Source organism: Trichechus manatus, unplaced genomic scaffold (assembly GCF_000243295.1).
Source record: "Trichechus manatus latirostris isolate Lorelei unplaced genomic scaffold, TriManLat1.0 scaffold00100, whole genome shotgun sequence".
Taxonomy (NCBI): domain Eukaryota; kingdom Metazoa; phylum Chordata; class Mammalia; order Sirenia; family Trichechidae; genus Trichechus; species Trichechus manatus.
The window spans coordinates 1,467,587-1,485,320 of record NW_004444036.1 but is presented as its reverse complement, the minus strand read 5'-3'; the positions used below and the strand labels follow the sequence as shown (position 1 = coordinate 1,485,320).

The following is a 17,734-nucleotide window of genomic DNA, read 5'->3' as shown; positions in this document are numbered from 1 at the left end:
AGGAATATCATTCACTCACTCAATTCATTTGTTGAGCTCTCCTTGGGCCCAGGGACTAGGTGCTGTAGTGAGGCCAAGAGACAAATGAGACATCATCCCTGGACTCAAGGGGCTTGAGGGCTAGTTGTTTACAAGCACAGGTGCAAACGGTTAATGTGATTAGCTGCTAACCGGAAGGCTGGAGGTTTGACTCTACCCAGAGGTGCCTCAGAAGAAAGACCTGGTGATCTACTTCTGAAAAATCAGCCATTGAAAACCCAATGGAGCACAGTTCTATCCTTGACACACATGAGGTTGCAATGAGTTGAAATGGCTTGATGGCAACTGGTTTTTAAAAACAAGGCTCCAGAAGCCCAGGGTGAAGGGTGATGATTTCTGCTTGTGGAGATCAGTAGGGCTTCCCATGAAGTAGCATTTAAGATGAACCATGAGAGACTGTCACGGATTGAATTGTGTCCCCCAAAAATGTGTGTCAACTTGGCTCGTCCATGATTCCCAGTATTGTGTAATTGTCCACCATTTTGTCATCTGATGTGATTTTCCTACGTGTTGTAACTCCTAACCTCTATAATGTTAATGAGGCAGGATTAGAGGCAGTTATGTTAATGAGGCAGGACTCAATCTACAGGATTAGGTTGTATCTTGAGTCAATCTCTTTTGAGATATAAAAGAAGAGAGCAGAGAGACATGGGGACCTTATACTACCAAGAAACAAGAGCCAGGAGAATAGCACATCGTTTGGACCAGGGTTCCCTGAGCTGAGAAGCTCCTCTACCAGGGGAAGATTGATAACAAGGACCTTCATCCAGAGCCGACAGAGAGAGAGAGCCTTCCCCTGGAGCTGACACCTTGAATTTGGACTTGTAGCCTACTAGACTGTGAGAGAATAAATTTCTCTTTGTTACAGCCATCCACTTGTGGTATTTCTGTTATAGCAGCACTAGATGATGAAGACAGAGTCCATTGGGATTTTATCAGTGGGGATGGGAGGGGGCCAAGGTGTGGATGTGGGTGAGTACACAGTGTGTTTAGGGAGTGGTGAGTGGGAAGAAGGAGAAAAGCCCTGACCAATGAGGCTGGAAAAGTCCAAAGGGACCAAATGGTGAAGAACTAGGACTGCCAAATGAATCAGCTGGAAGCAGTGTGGTTTTGGAGAGGGAGTGACAAACTCATGGAGACCATGGCAATATTCTAGGCAAGAAGTGGTGAAAACTTGCCCTGGAACGGGGAAGAAAAATGGGAAGGAGGGGGCAGGTGCAAAAGGCACTGTGGAGGCATATTAGGCTCTCAGGGCAGCCAGGGAAGAGAGAATAGGGTTGATGGTGGTGTCATTAAGCAAGGTTAGGGAACCCAGGGAGAAGAACAGATTGACATGATGTGATGTCTAAAAGGCACTACGAACTCTTTGGAAGAAAGCCTAGATGAACACAAGACACTGATAACCGAACCACAGACACTGTACGCCTAGTGCTATGCTTGGCTGACCAAAAACCTATTATCCCACAGTGATGATGGGAAATGGCCAACAAAGGGGAAAATCTTCATTTGGGAATTTCCCGAGTTAATTTGCAAACATGAGGTAGCATGAGTGTGGATTGTTGATACTTAATACATGAAACATTGGAAATGAAACAAACGCATAGTAAGCGTGGGTGTGAGAGTCCTAACAATACACCTATCATCAGTTCAAAGGCAAAGTCATGCCCTTAGAAAATGTAACCCGCCGTGATGGAAGGATTAGGTAATTTTTGCAGGGTCAGAATTATCAGAGGTTTTGCTTGTACAAGTGGAACATACACCAGTCCGTAGGAAACCCCCTCCCACCGCCAGCACCACAGCAACACAAGCTCAGGTTTCAAAAGCAAGCTTTCTGCCTAGCCCTCTGAGGTTCTGTGGTTTCAGATTGATTTTGGCTTCAAGCGAAGGCAAGTCCTTCCTTCTGCTCTCTGAACTAATTCCAGCGTTTACTGCTGAGCCTTGTGGCCCCTTGTCTGCTGACCATGTGGGGAGCTTCAAAGCCTTTTCAATGTATTATTTGTTCTGTCAACAGCTCTGTGCCTGGGATGAGCGAGGGCCACTGCTTCTAGCTATCACTCCTCCTCTATCCCCCTAGATCACTTCTCCACAATGCAGACCTTCTTCTGGGGAATACACAGCACTTTACCACCACCTCCCCACCCTAATCGATACTAAGTGATAACAGGTGTCTCTTTTAATCACACAAGAACAAACCAAACACTATACTCTTGTTCCCACCCCCAAAAGAAAGTGCACAGTGAGTGAAATAGAGGTTTACTAGCAGATTAACCACAAACCCATTCATTAATTCCATTTCACAGGGGCAGGGAGCTGAGGGGTCTGAAGTTTCTTTTGATTTTATCCCACAGTTTTGGTTGTCTTCAACAGAAGCATTGGTCAGAATGATCCAGTCTGTCATTCTCCAAAGTCCAACTCTCTAGAGCTTAACTAGGCTCCTCAGTATTTATCCCATGGCCACAGTCAAGTTTAAATATTCTTTCAAAGTCACTCTTAAGAGGAACAAACTGGAATGGATGCACCATGGAGGGGAAGGGGTCATTCTCTTATGGGAAATTATAAAAACAGAAGTGGTGGTGTGCTCCAAAGGCTGAACCTGGGTTGAAACCAGACACCCAGCGATCGCTTTTCCTCCACTGTTGCCTTGAGATGTGACTCCAGGAACTCAGTTTCTCCAGCTCTAAAAAGGGGACAGAAAATGCTGCTTTCATCCCAGGCAAAGTCAGAGAGAAAGGGCCCTTGTTCAAAAGATGTTGACAATCAGAACAACTAGAAGATCTAAAGGAAATGAAGCCAGTCTCCCCCACCCCCTCAACCTGCAAATAAACCCAATCAGGGGGAGCTATTTTTAGTAAAGATGGCCATTTGATCTTGAACCTAGGACTTGGAAGAACTGGAACACTACAGCAAAGACAGATGGGGAGATGCCGTCACTTCCTCCTCAGCACAGTTACTTTCTTGTTCAATGCCATTACCGCGTCATTACTATGAGATGTGTTGAAGAGTGATGAATACAGTGGTTACCTTTGAAAACTCATCCATCAGTACATATTTACAGCCTTCCTATTATACACAGGCAGCTGAAAGAATGCCATCTACTTTGGGTGATAAGACATGCACATGGGGAAAAAAAAGACTTGCAAGACTATGTTTGAGGATAACAGCGGTTAGAGCTGTAATCTAAGGGGAGATGACTTCCAGCTGTGGAGGCCAGGGCTGATCTGGGGAAATGAGCAAAACTCAGATGGGTGGGCAGAGAGAAGAGGGAGGCATGTAAAGCATAGGAGACAATGGCCCGGAAACAGGAAGATTCAAGGCATTTTCAGGGTGCAGTGGAGACCAATGCAGCAATCTGGGCAATAGTAATCTGGATTGGTTTTCCCATCTGTAAAATGAGGATAATAATGATACCTTCTGCATAGGGCTGCTGTGAGGATACATGTGATAATGTGTGTAAAGTGCTTTGTGTGGTGTCTGGCATGGAGAAAACATTCGGTAAGTTGGGGGTTGTAGGGCAGAGGCAGGGGGTGCATTGGTGGTTCAGTGGTAGAATTCTCACCTTCCACGTGGGAGACCCAGGTTCGATTCCTGGCCAGTGCACCTCATGTGCAGCTACCACCTGTCTATCAGTGGAAGCTTGCGTGTTGCTATGATACAGAACAGGATTCAAGGGAGTTTCCAGACTAAGAGACTAGGAAGAAAGGCCTGGCAACCTACTTCCGAAAATCAACCAGTGAAAACCCTATGGAGCACAATGGTCTGATCTGCAACCGATCATGGGGATGGCACAGGACCGGGCAGCATTTCTTTCTGTTGTGCATGGTTGCCATGAGTTGGCGCTGACTCGAAGGCAGCCAACATCAACAATGGCAGAGGCAGCCAGAAAGGAGAAGGGGGGGCTAGGAAAGACCTCTCCCAGGGAGACTCGTTGAAACTCAGTTGGACATGGAGAAGCAAAGGACAGGGAACAGCAAAGGTACCTCTGGCAGGGATGGATTACCCAATAAGCAAGGCACACATGAGTTTAATTGTGCAGCTGTGGTGAAGAACAGGTGAAATTGTGCACTACAGATCAGTAAGTAAGCACAATTAAGTCCTTGTGTACCGTGCTTACTGGTTAATCTGCCCTTGCTTCTGAGATTTGAGGTCTGGAAAGTGGGCGCATGGAGGAGTGATTGACAGGACTGGGGGAGGGGCAGGAGAGGAAAGCCTTTTACAAGTGTGGAGGAGAAGAAAGTTATTTCAAATATTTGGTGTGCAAAATGCCAGAAGGCTATGTTTGTCTATTTCAACAAGATAAATAACAGCTTTTTCACAATAATAAAAAGCACCTAAACATCATGGGGAAATATGCAAAGTCAATATGGTGACCGAATCCATCAGATTGGAATTCCTGCTGTCTGTTGCATTTGGGTGATGTTTGGTCCTTTGGAAAACCAGTGTGCTGTATGTTTGAAAATTTTCATGATAAAATGCTGGGGTGTGGGCGGGGGGCAAGAGACAATCCTAGAAGAGACTGCTGTATTGAAGAGGAGGTGGTAATGAATTTGACTAATGAATTTAGTTGACCAATCATGCATTTGTACTTTAAGGAAAATGAACTTCTGGTTCACTTCTAATGCACAAGATGCATACAGCACCCTGGAAGTTACATCATTCGCTTCCCTGACAGTTCTCTGTCTGCTCCTACACTCCCTGAGAACACAGAACTCTCAGGAGGTCCCCTGCGTGGTGGTTGAATGCTAAGCAGTCTGCACTGGAAGATCCTTGCCTTTCAACTCCCAAGGAGCCGAGTGCTTTACAAATTCAGACTGAAACCAAGAGAAGCGCTCTCTGCTGGTAAAACAATAGTTGTGAACATAACCACTTGATAAGAGTCTCTCATCTCTCCTCAGTACCTGGGGATGGATCCTTTGGCTCTCCTTTGTTTCTTGAAAATATTGGAAGTTTGAGAAATTTGCCCTAAAGCCTTCCTGGAATTCCCAGTGGATGAGAATTTAAAGGGAACCAACACTGTTAAGCCAACTGTATTAGGAAAAAACCAGACAAGTTTTCTATGAGAAAAAAAGAAAAGCTTTTAAAAATGTTTTCTTTCTCTTTGACAGTTCTTCCCCTCTACTTGTGTTTTTCTGGTTTTGTTTTGTTTTAAACCAGTGAATCGCATGTTATGTTTCCATAGTGGGAGGACTAAAAGGTGTAGGCTGTCCAAGAGGCCCGGTGGCACAATGGTTAAGCGCTCAGCTGCTAACTGAAGGAAAGGTCAGCAGTTTGAACCCAACAGCTGCTCTGAGGGAGAAAGATCTGGTGATCTGCTTCCATAAAGATTATAGCCTAGAAAAGCCTATGGGGCAGTTCTACTCTGTCACGTGGGGTCAGTATGAGTCAAAATTGACTTGAGGGCACCTAACAACACCATCTAAGAGCACATTTTGCCCCGGAAGAGGTTTGTAGGCACCTCACAGCACCACACCCTTGGGGCTGAAGGCCAGGAAGCCTCTAGAACAAGGAAAAGGAAAAGGGAGGGTAGGAATGAACCTTGTGGGGTTTCCCCCTCACCTTTTATTGTGTTCACTGGCTTTCCTGGTATAAATGGAAGTCTGGAATTAGTTCTCCAATCTGACAGTGTGCCTAATGACAGGATATGGTTTGAGATCAAATAACCCACCAAGGCAAGGGGTCTGTTTCACCTCAGCCACTCAGCATTCTGCTTTTGTCTGCCTATTTGTCTCATGATAACTTTCAAAGGAGTTGACTGACTCTGATCAACTGTGCGGCATGACTAAAGGGTTTCAAGATACATCTCGAGCTCAATTTGTGGTTCTGCCAGCCATCCTGAAACAAAACAGTAGCCAGTAAAAGTTTCTAACGGGGCATATCTGCTGTAATCTTTAGCAGACTTCAGCAAAGTTGATACATGAGTAGTGGTTACAGATCTATGTGATTATGGAGAGAAGTCTGCAGATCACAGACCCGGGGAGGGATGGAAATTCCCTGCATACAATGACTTCTCACAGCCTTTCTAGAGGCAAGTGTTATCTCTTCCTGTACTAAGAGGGAATAAAAACCTTAATAACGGGCTGAGGGGGAGAGGTGGGACACAGCTACATCACTTTGCCATATCCTGTGAGTGATTCATGAGTGAACCAGTTCAATAGATGGAGAATCCAATCCAGCAGAAACAAGCAAAGCTCCAGTAGTTAAATCTCTGTTGTTGAAACAGGATCTTCAAGGAGCAATGCGCCACAAGTTGATAGATCTGGATGTAAGAGAAGAAATTGTTCCGCCTAATGTATTGAAATGGAGGTGTTTATAATGGTGGCACCACAGGATGGTTTGGAGAGGGGCTAACTCCTCCAAATCTTCATCAGACCACCCCAAATAAATAATGATGCTGCCTCTATATTCCCATTTAAGTGTCCTTTTTGGTTTTTTTCTGAGAACAAAGTGGGCAGTTATACATTTTCATTAGTCGTGCTGTTTTGTTTCATTTTCTGTTGATCAGCCTTGGGCAGCTGACCATGTCAGTCATGTATGAGGTAAAGAACTGTGTTTTGATAATATTCCTATAATGATTTATTTTATATTTGTTCTTTTACTTGCCCTAGTCTTGTAGACCTGTAATATGCAATTCAATTAAAAGCAATGTGCTTCCTATGCAATACAGCTTCAAGCTAAGGCCCTCTTCCAGCCAGGTCACTATCTTTAAGTCCATCTTAGGTGGAAACTCTGCAGTCTCCATGAGACCTAGATCATTCCACTGGGTAAGATATAAAGAAAGTCAATCAAATATAGAAGATCACCAACAAGTCAGAAAGAACTGAAAGAGAGCCCTTCAGACCCAATTGTAGGGCTAGAATAACATGCTGATGGATTTCCAACTACCTTCTGGAGGTCCCAGAAGCATCTCAAAAGTCTCCTGTCCAGAGCTGAACATCTCATTTCCACCCAATGTATTGGGATGGAAATGCATCTCAGTCAAGAATGTCCACTTCCACCCCACCTACCAAGCTGGAACCCTCAGAATCATCTTCAACTTCTCCCTATTTTCCAAATCCAGTAACCAACTGCTGTTGATTCCACCTCTCAATGGCTCTCAACTCCATCCATTCCTTTCTTCCATTGCCTCAGCTACTGCCATAGCCCAGCGGTCCACTCAACTCTCATGTGAACTGTTGCCTCCTCTGGTTTTGCTGACACTAGTCCATTTCTCCCCTCTGGTCACTCTGTCTCATGGCTGCAAATGTCATCTTCCTCCAAATCAAGCTCCACCATCACTTACATGCTAGAACAAACTGTTGGCTCCCCATGGCTTACAGAAATAAGTCTATTTCTGGCACAGCATTTGAAGCACTTCAGAATATGACACCAACACAGATCCCCTACTTCATTTCCTATTGCACTACACCCGACCACCACCACCCAAACTCTGCTCCAAACACATGACACTTATAAGTCCTCTCTCGGGTATTTCACATCTTGTGCCTTTATGCTCACTGTCCCCTCTGCCTAGAATGCCCTGTGCCACAGTGAACTCCTACTCATCCTTCAAGACCCAGATCAAATATCATTTTCTCCTTCAAGCTTCCATGCCAAAGTAATGACTTCCTCATTTGGTGGGGGGGGGGGGGGTTGGATCATGTTTTTCTGTAAAGGTAGTTACTTGTTTGCATACCTGTCTCCCTCACTGTCTAACTCAATTTGGTATGAAATAAATCAATGATGGGATTTCTCCCTGAATCATTTTATCTCCTGGAGGCTCGGCACAGCTACTATATCCAGGAGTGATACTCAAAATCTTTAACAACTGTAGGGACTAGGCACTGACCAATCAAAAGGATTCCTGGCTGGACTGGTACCTCCCAACTAACTATCACTCTTGGCTATATCCCAACAGTCAGGATTTCAGTGAAGGGTGTTCCATATCTGATTCAGTCTTTAAAAATTACTCAGGTTTCAAGCTGAGTAGGTCAGCTAGGGCCTAACGTTGTGGGTACTGTTAGGTAAATCCTTCAGGATTCAAAAATTACCCTGAGTGTAGACAGCAGGTTTAAAAAAAAAGTTACTATCATAATTATTTTTAGAAAGACTCGAGCCAAGCAGGTGAACAGTAGCTCATTGTGAGATTGCTTTGTAGTGACAAGGGCTTCAACACACACACACACAAACTTATATATATATATATATATATAAAGTCTTTTTACTGTCTCTGCTGTCACAGTAGAGCCACACAAAGCGAGCTTTCATTTCTGGCTCCTTCTCTCTGGGAAGCCAGGGTGGAGAGTAAAAGATATCTTAATGTTCTCTTTCAAGGCTGGCGAGATTCAGAAACAAATTGTGGTAGGATGGGACAATATTGGCCTTTCTTTTACTCCTCTCCTGCCCTTTCTCTTACCTTCTACTTGGCTCTTCTAAAAACAATGTTTAAGCATCTCCTGTTTTACTGAGCTCCCTGGAAAGATGTTCAGACTAAGTAGCAGTGGGAAGAAATCCAACTCTAGAGACCAAGACTGGACTTGGGCTTTTGTGGCCCATGTTTGTGGATTTAAGTTTTGATCCAACAATCTTCATTTGAAAGCTGCATCTCTGGCTACCTATTCAATGTTTTCTCTGTGAAATTTAGGCACTTATATAATTAGAATAACCTGGCCCAGGTTGAGAAGATGAAGCTTGATGCAATGTCCTGGGTAGGAACATTCTAGTGCTGCATCGTCCACTACAGAGGCCACTAGCCACATGTGGCAATTTCTATTCAAATTTTGATTCATTAAATGAAATGAAATTTAAAATTCAGTTTCTTAGTCACACTAGCCACATTTCAAGTGTTCAATAGCCACTTGTATCTAGTGGCTACCATATTGGACAGCCCAGCTATAGAACATTTCTATCATCGCAGAAAGTTCTATTGGACAGTGTTATCAGTGACTTGATTTTGTTGGGCCAGGGTTTGTGTGGGGGGTGCAGCGGGTGGGGGGGACAGTCATTCTGGGAAACAGAAAACTCCTCACCAGAGGTAGTAACAGAAAAGTTTGGGCCATTTATCCTTCCTCTTCTTTCCCTTCTTTTCTAATCATTTTCCTATCCCTGATTCTCCTCTTCTTCATGTTTGTAGACAGGAGAATCTTACCACAACCTACACTAGAATGGAATCTCCCTAAGGGCCAGGAGTTGGGGGCCTTTTGGTCACTGTTGTATCCTTTGTAGCCACCAGAGTGCCTAAGAGTAGGTGCTTAGTATGTGTTTGTGGGCTGAGTAATCCTAATGGGGTGGAGTGTCTTTGCTTTCCTCCAGTTCCTGCTTACTTGTTGAGAAGCTGCTGTCTGGACCCACCAAGTACACCAGGGACCACCAAGGACACTCTCAAACAGCCTTACCTTGAGGCCAGACAAAATCCTGCTTTTGTTCTGACACTCACAGGGGCAGCTTGCCATAGTGGTTAAAAACACAGGCTCTGGAACTAGCCTCCCTGGGTGTGAAGCCTGGCTCTGCCACTTACTAGCTGTGTGACCTTAGGCAAGTCATTTGACCTTTCTGTGCCTCAGTTGCCTCATCATAAAATGAGGCTAATAAATAATAGCTCCTACCTCATAAGGTTTTTTACATGTTAATATACATAAGGCACTTGGAACAGTGCCTGGCTGATAATGAGTGCGCAATAAATGCTGGCTATTGAAACCTCCTGCGAAGCCCATCCTGCTAAACCAGGAGTCTCAGTATGAATCATTACCAAAGAGCCCACAGGTAGCTGCAGAGCTGAGTAGGTTGAATACAATGAAGCATTGAATATCTGCTCCAGCCATTGGAAGCATGTATGTTAGGAGGCTTTTGGAAGTGCAATTTATTTGAGAGATTTAAAAACAGTATGAACCACCCCATAAATACCAATACCAATTGCCATCAAGTCCACTCCGACTCATGGCAACCCCTTGGGTGCCATTAGAACTGGGTAGAACTGTGCTCCATAGGGTTTTCAAAGGCTGGTTTTTTGGAAGTAGATCACCAGGCCTGTCTTCCGAGGAGCTTCTGGGTGGACTTGAACCTTCAATCTTTTGGTCAGCAGCCAAGCGTGTTAACTATTTACACCACCCAGAGAGACTCCACCTCATAAATAGGACACCCAAAACTTGTAGAAAAACTGAGAGTGAATATTCTTTTCAGCCCCTCCCACTAGGCATTTTTGTTCAAGGAAGATAAATCAACAATTTTTAATGGAACTGGGCTCTGAATATCTTCCAATGACAGAGAAAGACTTGCTAGAAACTGAGGTTTGAAGGGCCAGACCATGATGGGTTCTGAAACGTGACAGGAAGACCACGTGACATGTCAGCCCTAGTGAGGGTGGAGAGGATACCCTCCTCTTGGGACTCTAGGGTTCACCAGGGGACTCGTTCGGTTCAACCAAACATTCAGACTCACGAGACTCACAGAGGCCACCACAGAGGCCACCATTTGTGCGAGTCTCCTCAGAAGGATACAGGCCAGGAGCCGCCGCTGGCCAGCAGGGCAGCTTCAGGCCTCCGTCTTCTGTAGGGTCCTTACAGGAGTCCACACACTGGCCAGGGCTCATCACTCGTCCCCCATGTGGCAGCATCAGAGATGCAGAACCCGTCTTGGCTAACACCTCTTGTAAACAACTGTTGTTTCCACGGGCATCGTAAGGGCTATGCCAGTAACAAGAGTCCCACACTCAGGAAAGCCCAAAGCTATATGGATTCCCACCAGGTATTTAGAGTTCATTTACAATCCTGCTGCACCAGAGGCAATTTCACAATTGGATCATTTTTACTATAAGCAATATTGCCTGGTAACACAGCTGACATTCCACCTTCATGGGTTTCCAGGGCAACAGAGCTGGAAAGTTAACACAAGGACAGATTTCCACAGAGAATGGGAAAGGGTTATGTTAACCCTTTGCACATAGCAACAAACCCTCCCACAGAGGGGGCCTTCCAGTCTCTGCTAATTGGACACAGGAACCGCATGGGATGCAGGGGAGCTGGACTCCAACCCAGGCCTGAGGGCAAAGGGTAGCCATTGGAAACCCTACATGGAATGGCGCTTCCTTGGCAATGAATGATTAGGCTTGGGGTGAGGGCTAACCCCGTGAGGGAAAGACCATGGGCAAGAAGTCTTTAAAAAATCAAACCAGTTGCCATGGATTTGATTCCAACTCATGGTGACCCCACTGTGTTGCTGGGTAGAACTGTATTCGATAGGGTTTTCACGGCTGTGACCTTTCGGAAGCAGATTGCCAGGCCTTTCTTCCAAGGTACCTCCGGGTGGATTTAAACCACCGACCTTTCAGTTCGCAGTCAAGCACGTAACCATTTACACCACCCAGGACTCCTTAAGAGACCTTTAGGACTCTCACATTAAGGGGGCCAAGACGGCTGACTCATGGTACCCCAGGGTAAACATGAACCCCAAAGAAAGAGAAGGAAATCTAAGTCAACCAAGCCACTTGTTGACCTGCAGGTAAGGCCCTTAGGACTTGCTGTTTACGTAGTGTCCTGGTTTAGCATTTGTGTGGAAGAGACACTTCCCCAACCTCTATTAAAGCGCTCTCATCGGTTTTGTTCCAATAAGATACATATATCTGATGGTGCAAACGTGTAAGTTTCCTGGTAAGCAAGCTGTTTTTTCTCTCTCCTTCAAAAAAGCAAGCAAGAATGAAGTTAGGTGTAGCCTTAAATACACACACACACACACACACACACACACACACACGCACACACATACTTAAAAGTAAATCATTCTAAATGTCTGTCATTAATAACCAGGTACTTGATGCCCAGCTTACAACTGACACACTGATGTGTCAGGATCCACGTCTGAGAACTGATGCCCCTTTATATTAGCCTAGGAGCACGGGAGAATGTCCCCAGTAGCGTCCTCAGAACCCACTTCTGAATGTAATGATGTGCCTTCATCTTTCTCAAATCAAACCGGAGGCAGGACCAGACCAAGTCTCTGATGTTAGGAGACGCCCACCCCAACCTGCGTGGCTTGGGTAGTTATTGGGGTCGGGCTACAGTTCTGGAATGCACAAGGTGAGCCATCTTGGGGTACTTCTTCACCTGCTTTGATCATTTATCTGGTGTGATGGGCCCCAACCCTCAGGATGCATCTTGTAGTCTCATATGACCCTGGGTCAAAGGATAGTCAGGATCAGCTGGTGCGTGACTCAAGCTTAGAGACAGTATTCATTCACTCATTCATTCATTCATTCATTCACCCAACAATCAAGTATCTAACATCTATACTGGATGCTGACAAGGGAGACATGATCCCTGGCCTCAAGGAGTTCAAGACTTTGATCATTCAGATATGTGGTCACCCTCTCTTCCCAACTCCTTCCTCCCTTCCTCCCACTGAGCAGTCCTAGAAATTCTTTATTGCTAGAGTCCTGCTCTGCCTGCCCTGCCAAAGCATCACTCTTGCAGAAAGTTACTTCTAAAACAACATGTCCCAAAGTGTGTTTCATGGAGCCCAGGTCCCAAATGTGTTTATAGAGCTCTATGGTCAAATAAGTTTGGGAAACGCTTCATGCTCAATCCACTTTTAGAGTTATAATGCTTCAGGATAGTAAAGGCTCTGATAGGTTCTGCAATAAAGAAACCTGTTTTTTTTTTCACTCATTCAATTTTCCCAAACCTTCTTGTGTGTGTGTGTGTGTGTGTGTGTGTGTGTGTGTGTACATGTGTGCGTGTGAGACCTATTAATGTCCTGAGGAACCCACATAGTTTGGGAAAGACTTTTATTAAAACAATGAACCCTTAACTTGTCCCCTACTTGATATAAATAACCCATATCTGGAGATGTATTCATTAATACATATTTGTATATACATAAAACGTCTTACCTTTACATTTGTACAGTACTGTTAACTTGACCAATATATTTTAACTCTATTGTTGAAAATAATATTGACCATATCTCATTATGAGGACACAAATATTGCTTAAGTGACATTATTAAGGCCCCAGAGTAGGATTATGTGGGGTAGAGATAATAGGTAATAAAACAAACCCAACCCATTGCCCCCTTGAGTCGATTCTGACTCATAGCGACCCTATAGGACCAAGTACAACTGCCCCATAGGGTTTCCAAGGAGCAGGTGGTGGATTTGAACTGCCGACCTTTTGATTAGCAGCTGAGCTCTTAACCACTGCGCCACCGGGGCTCCTCAATAGGTAATAGAAGAGGCAAATTCATAGCCCTCAAGGAGTCTGCAGTCTATTTTGACACATGTAGAAAATGTAGATCAAAGTTTTCTCTAAGTCATTGAAATTAAGCCAGTTTCTTTTCCTCTTGGGCCATGGGTCCCAGGGGCTATGAGCAAAGAAAGTTATAGTAGATTATTAAAATGTGTGCTCCTCTCCTACTAGCACTCTAGCTTTGAAGCCAATCAGAGTCAGGAGCAGAGAGGCTTAATGTATTGGCCATGGAAGTGGTAGAGTTAGGATGGTGTTGAGCCATGCTATAATGTCATGGAAACATCTCTTAGCATTTATAACTATATTTCATTATGTTCTTTGTTTGAGCCATTAATAATGGGAATGTGAATGACTGAATAAATGTCTAACTATATAGTAGGTTTGGCAGGCATTCGTGAGAAGCTCGGACTCTGGAAAGAGAAAAAAAAACAAGAGAACGCAAAGTTCCTTTTTTTCTATTTTCCATGTTCTGAAATATCTTGGAGAGATGTTTGAAATGGTTACAAATATCAATTCAGCGTCCCCAAGTGAAACCAGCATGTTTTGTCTGAGACTTTTCTGGCACTTGGCTGACATATTTCTTGAATCCTCTTCAGAAAGAAGGAAAGTCATTTATGTTGATTTAAAGCCCCAAGCCTGGAATCACTGTTGCTAAATTCCTGAGAAAGGAAGTGCAAGTGTGTATGCAAATGTATATAAAGATGGGAATGAAAAGTTTAATAGATTTACCACAAGTTAATAGTAGCTGGGTTGTTGCCAAGTTGCCCCTGTTCTAAGGGACACCTCCCATCCCCCACATACACATCTGCAGAAAACCCACTTAAAGAATTGAAAAGAATTTTCTTCGTCTTTGAACTTAGAACGAGAAAGGTCAAAGCTGACTTGATTAGCAAAGCAGCAGGGAACTCTCGGCACCTGCGCTAGGCCACTCCATATTGCTTTCCACACAAGGTCACGTATCTCTCACCCATATATTTACTCTCCAAAGTGCAGCAAATACACTACCTGTCATGATTGGTGTCTCACTGGCACCTTCCAGAGCTGACTATCTTAGAGTACAGTGGGCCACCTCCAGCTGAACAATCTCCCATTTTATTCCTAAGAAGACTGGCCCGCTTCTGATGCATGATGGGAGGCATTTTGAGTTACTACAGAAGACCAGAGGCCCGTGTGGAAGGAGGCTGTGACTCTCCATCCGTTTCCTGTCTTACCAATGTCCAAGCATTCAAGATGCCTTCCTGGGAAGATGCTAAAATGTTTCTTGGATTATCCCTTAGTGCACCAAAGAATATCTTGAGAGTCCTATGCATCACATGCGCACGCGCACATGCCCATATGGGTGTGTTTCCTCAGTTCTTAGCCCTAATCTTGACAATGCTTTTGACAGTGCTACTTGCCTAACGTGTCCTCACTGAGGCCTGACTTTGGATGCCTAGCCTCAGGACTCCTAGCTTGCATTTGCTAGAAGGAGGAATGGTGTTTTATGCTCTAGCCAGCGGCTGTAAGCCCCCCACGAGGACAGTAGTTCTGGTCCCGGTTCCTTCCTGGTATGCACTAACACCTCACATCTGCACTCTGCACGTTAAAGACCCCTTTATAAGAGAACCTAATGGAAAGCGACTCTCGGTTAAATAACAGCACTTGGGAGCTTGATCTGGTTTCTTAAATAAGCTGTGTGACTTTAGATAGTGACTTAAGGCCTCTGAGTTTAAATCTCCTTTTATGTAAAAGGAGCTGAGCTCTCGCATGAGTGTTAAAAAAAAAAGAAAAAGCTCTCAGCTGGTTGCTCTTTTTCCCAGAATACTGAAGGGGAGGTCAGATGAAGCACCAGTTAACAGGAAACCTTTTCAAAACAAGTAGTGTGTTCCTCCCAGGCTGAAATGTTTCTGTAAGTTATCATTTCGGGTCTGTGCTCCTTAAGCCACTTAAAAATCTTCATGAGACTGCTAATATCCAAGCCAATCAGAATTGTTCAAGTCAGATTTCCTAAGATACCAGAGAAACATCTTTTCAAGCTCCAGACATAATGTTCTCCTTCCTCATCCAGTAATTATGTAATTTTTTAAGGACAATTGCTCCTTTCCATCAGCAGATCCATTTGTCTTGATTTAATATGTGTAAGCTGGCTGTCATAAACAATTCTGCCACACCCAGGATCTTTTACTATTATCCTTCCATCATTCCTCTTTACTTTTACAGGGAGGTGGTTCATTGGTAGAATTCTTACCCTCCGTGCAGGATACCCGCGTTTGATTCCTGGCCAATGCACCTCATGTACAGCCACCGCCCATCCGTCCGTGGAGTCTTGAGTGTTGTAGTGATACTAAACAAGTTTCAGCAGAGCTTCCAGACTCAGACAGACTAGGAAGAAAGGCCTGGTGATCTACTTCCAAAAATGAGTCAATGAAAACCCTATGAATTCCAAGAGTCCTATCTGCAACTTTCGGGGATGGCACAGGACCAGGCAGAGTTTCATTCCTTTGTGCAAGAAGTCACCATGAGTCAGAGGCCAACTCAACGGCAGCTAACACTGTTCATTTACTGACCTTTAATTGGCAAGATTGTGCTTTACAAAAAAAAAAAAAATTGCTGTGGAATTGATTGATTCTGACTCATGGTGACCCCATGTGTGTGCTCCACAGCGTTTTCAATGACTGATTTTTTGAAAGCAGATCATCAGGCCTTTCTTCCGAGGTGACTCTAGGTGGACTTGAACTGACATCCTTTTGGTTAGCAGCCAAGCATTCAATCGTTTGCACCAAGATTGTGCTGGACCCCCCCACCAAAGACAAGTGTTCTGCAGAGTCATCTCGCCCATTGGCAGCCTTTTCCCACTGCACCATGATTTGTCAAAAGGCAATTGGCAGGAGTGGGGTACTTCTTTCTTTCTTTCTAAATATTTTTCCCATAAAGAAATTTTATATAACTCTAATTGCTCTCCCCATACTATGACAGCATACTCCCGCTTTCCAACCCTGATTCCTCATGTCCATTCAACCCGCTCCTAACCCTCTCTGCCCTCCCATCTCACCTCCAGACAGAAGCTACCCCTTTAGTCTCTTGTATCTACTTGAGCTAAGAGGCACACTCCTCATGAGTATCACTTTATGTCCCACAGTCCAGTCCAATCCCTGTCTGAAGAGTTGGCCTCAGAAATTGTTTTATTTCTGGGCTGATAGAGAATCCAGGGGCCATGCTTTCCAGGGTTCCTCCAGTCTCAGTCAGACCATTAAGTCTGGTCTTCTTACTAGAATTTGAGTTCTGCATCCCACCTTTCTCCTGCTCCATCAGGGACTCTCTGTTGTGTTCCCTGTCAGGGTGGTCATTGGTGGTAGCCGGGTACCATCTAGTTCTTCTGGTCTCAGGCTTATGAAGTCTCTGGTTTATGTGGCCCTTTTTGTCTATTGGTCTACTACTTTCCTTGTGTCTTCGGTGTTCTTCATTCTCCTTTACTCCAGGTGATTGGGACCAACTGATGCATCTTAGATGGCCGCTTGCAAGCTTTTAAGACCACAGACGCCACTCACCAAAGGAGGATGCAGAACACTTTTTTAATAAGCTTTCTTATGCCAATTGACCTAGATTTCCCCTTAAAGCATGGTCCCCAGACCCTTACCCCTGCTACTCTGTCCCTCAGAGTGTTTGGTTGTATTCAGGAAACTTCTTAGCTTTGGTTTAGTCCAGTTGTGCTGACTTCCCCTGTAGCATGTACTGTCCTTCCTTTCACCTAAGATTATTCTTATCTACTATCTGGTTAGTAAATAACCCTCACCCTCCTTCCCCACCCTTGTAACCATCAAAGAATGTTTTCTTCTATGTTTAAACCTTATCTTGAGTTCTTATAATAGTGGTCTTATACAGTATTTGTCCTTCTGTGACTGACTAAATTCACTCAGCATAATGTCCTCCAGCTTCCTCCATGTTATGTTTCACGGCTTCATCATTGTTCTTTATCGTTACGTAGTATTCCATTGTGTGGATATACCATAATTGGTTTATCCATTCCCATTCATCTGTTGATGGGCACATAGGTTATTTCCATCTTTTTGCTATTGTGAACAGTGCTGCAATGAACATGGGTATGCATATATGTATTCGTGTGACGGCTCTTATTTCTCTAGGATATATTCCAAGGAGTGGGATAGCTGGATCATATGGTACTTCTATTTCTAGCTTTTTAAGGAAGCAGCAAATCGATTTCCAAAGTGGTTGTAACATTTTACATTCCCACCAACAGTGTATAAGTGTTCCAGTCTCTCCACAACCTCTCCAGCATTTATTGCTTTGTGTTTTTTGGGTTAATGCTAGCCTTGTTGGGGTGAGATGATATCTCATTGTAGTTTTGATCTGCATTTCTCTAATGGCCAATGATCGTGAGCATTTCTTCATGTATCTTCTTTGGTGAAGTGCCTGTTCATATCCTTTGCCCATTTTTTAATTGGGTTATTTGTCTTTTTGTTGTTGAGGTTTTGCAGTATCTTGTA

At 44.3% G+C, this 17,734-nt stretch overlaps 1 protein-coding gene and 1 non-coding gene across 2 annotated transcripts in view; one reads left to right on the top strand and one right to left on the bottom strand.

Annotated features, from left to right (window-relative positions):
* Window positions 1-17,734, bottom strand: part of NHS (NHS actin remodeling regulator) — a 388,389-nt gene that overhangs the window by 123,859 nt on the left and 246,796 nt on the right. The gene's annotated exons all lie outside the window — the stretch shown is intronic.
* TRNAG-UCC (transfer RNA glycine (anticodon UCC)) lies at window positions 3,566-3,636 on the top strand. The gene has a single exon. It is a non-coding gene; the product is annotated as a tRNA-Gly (tRNA).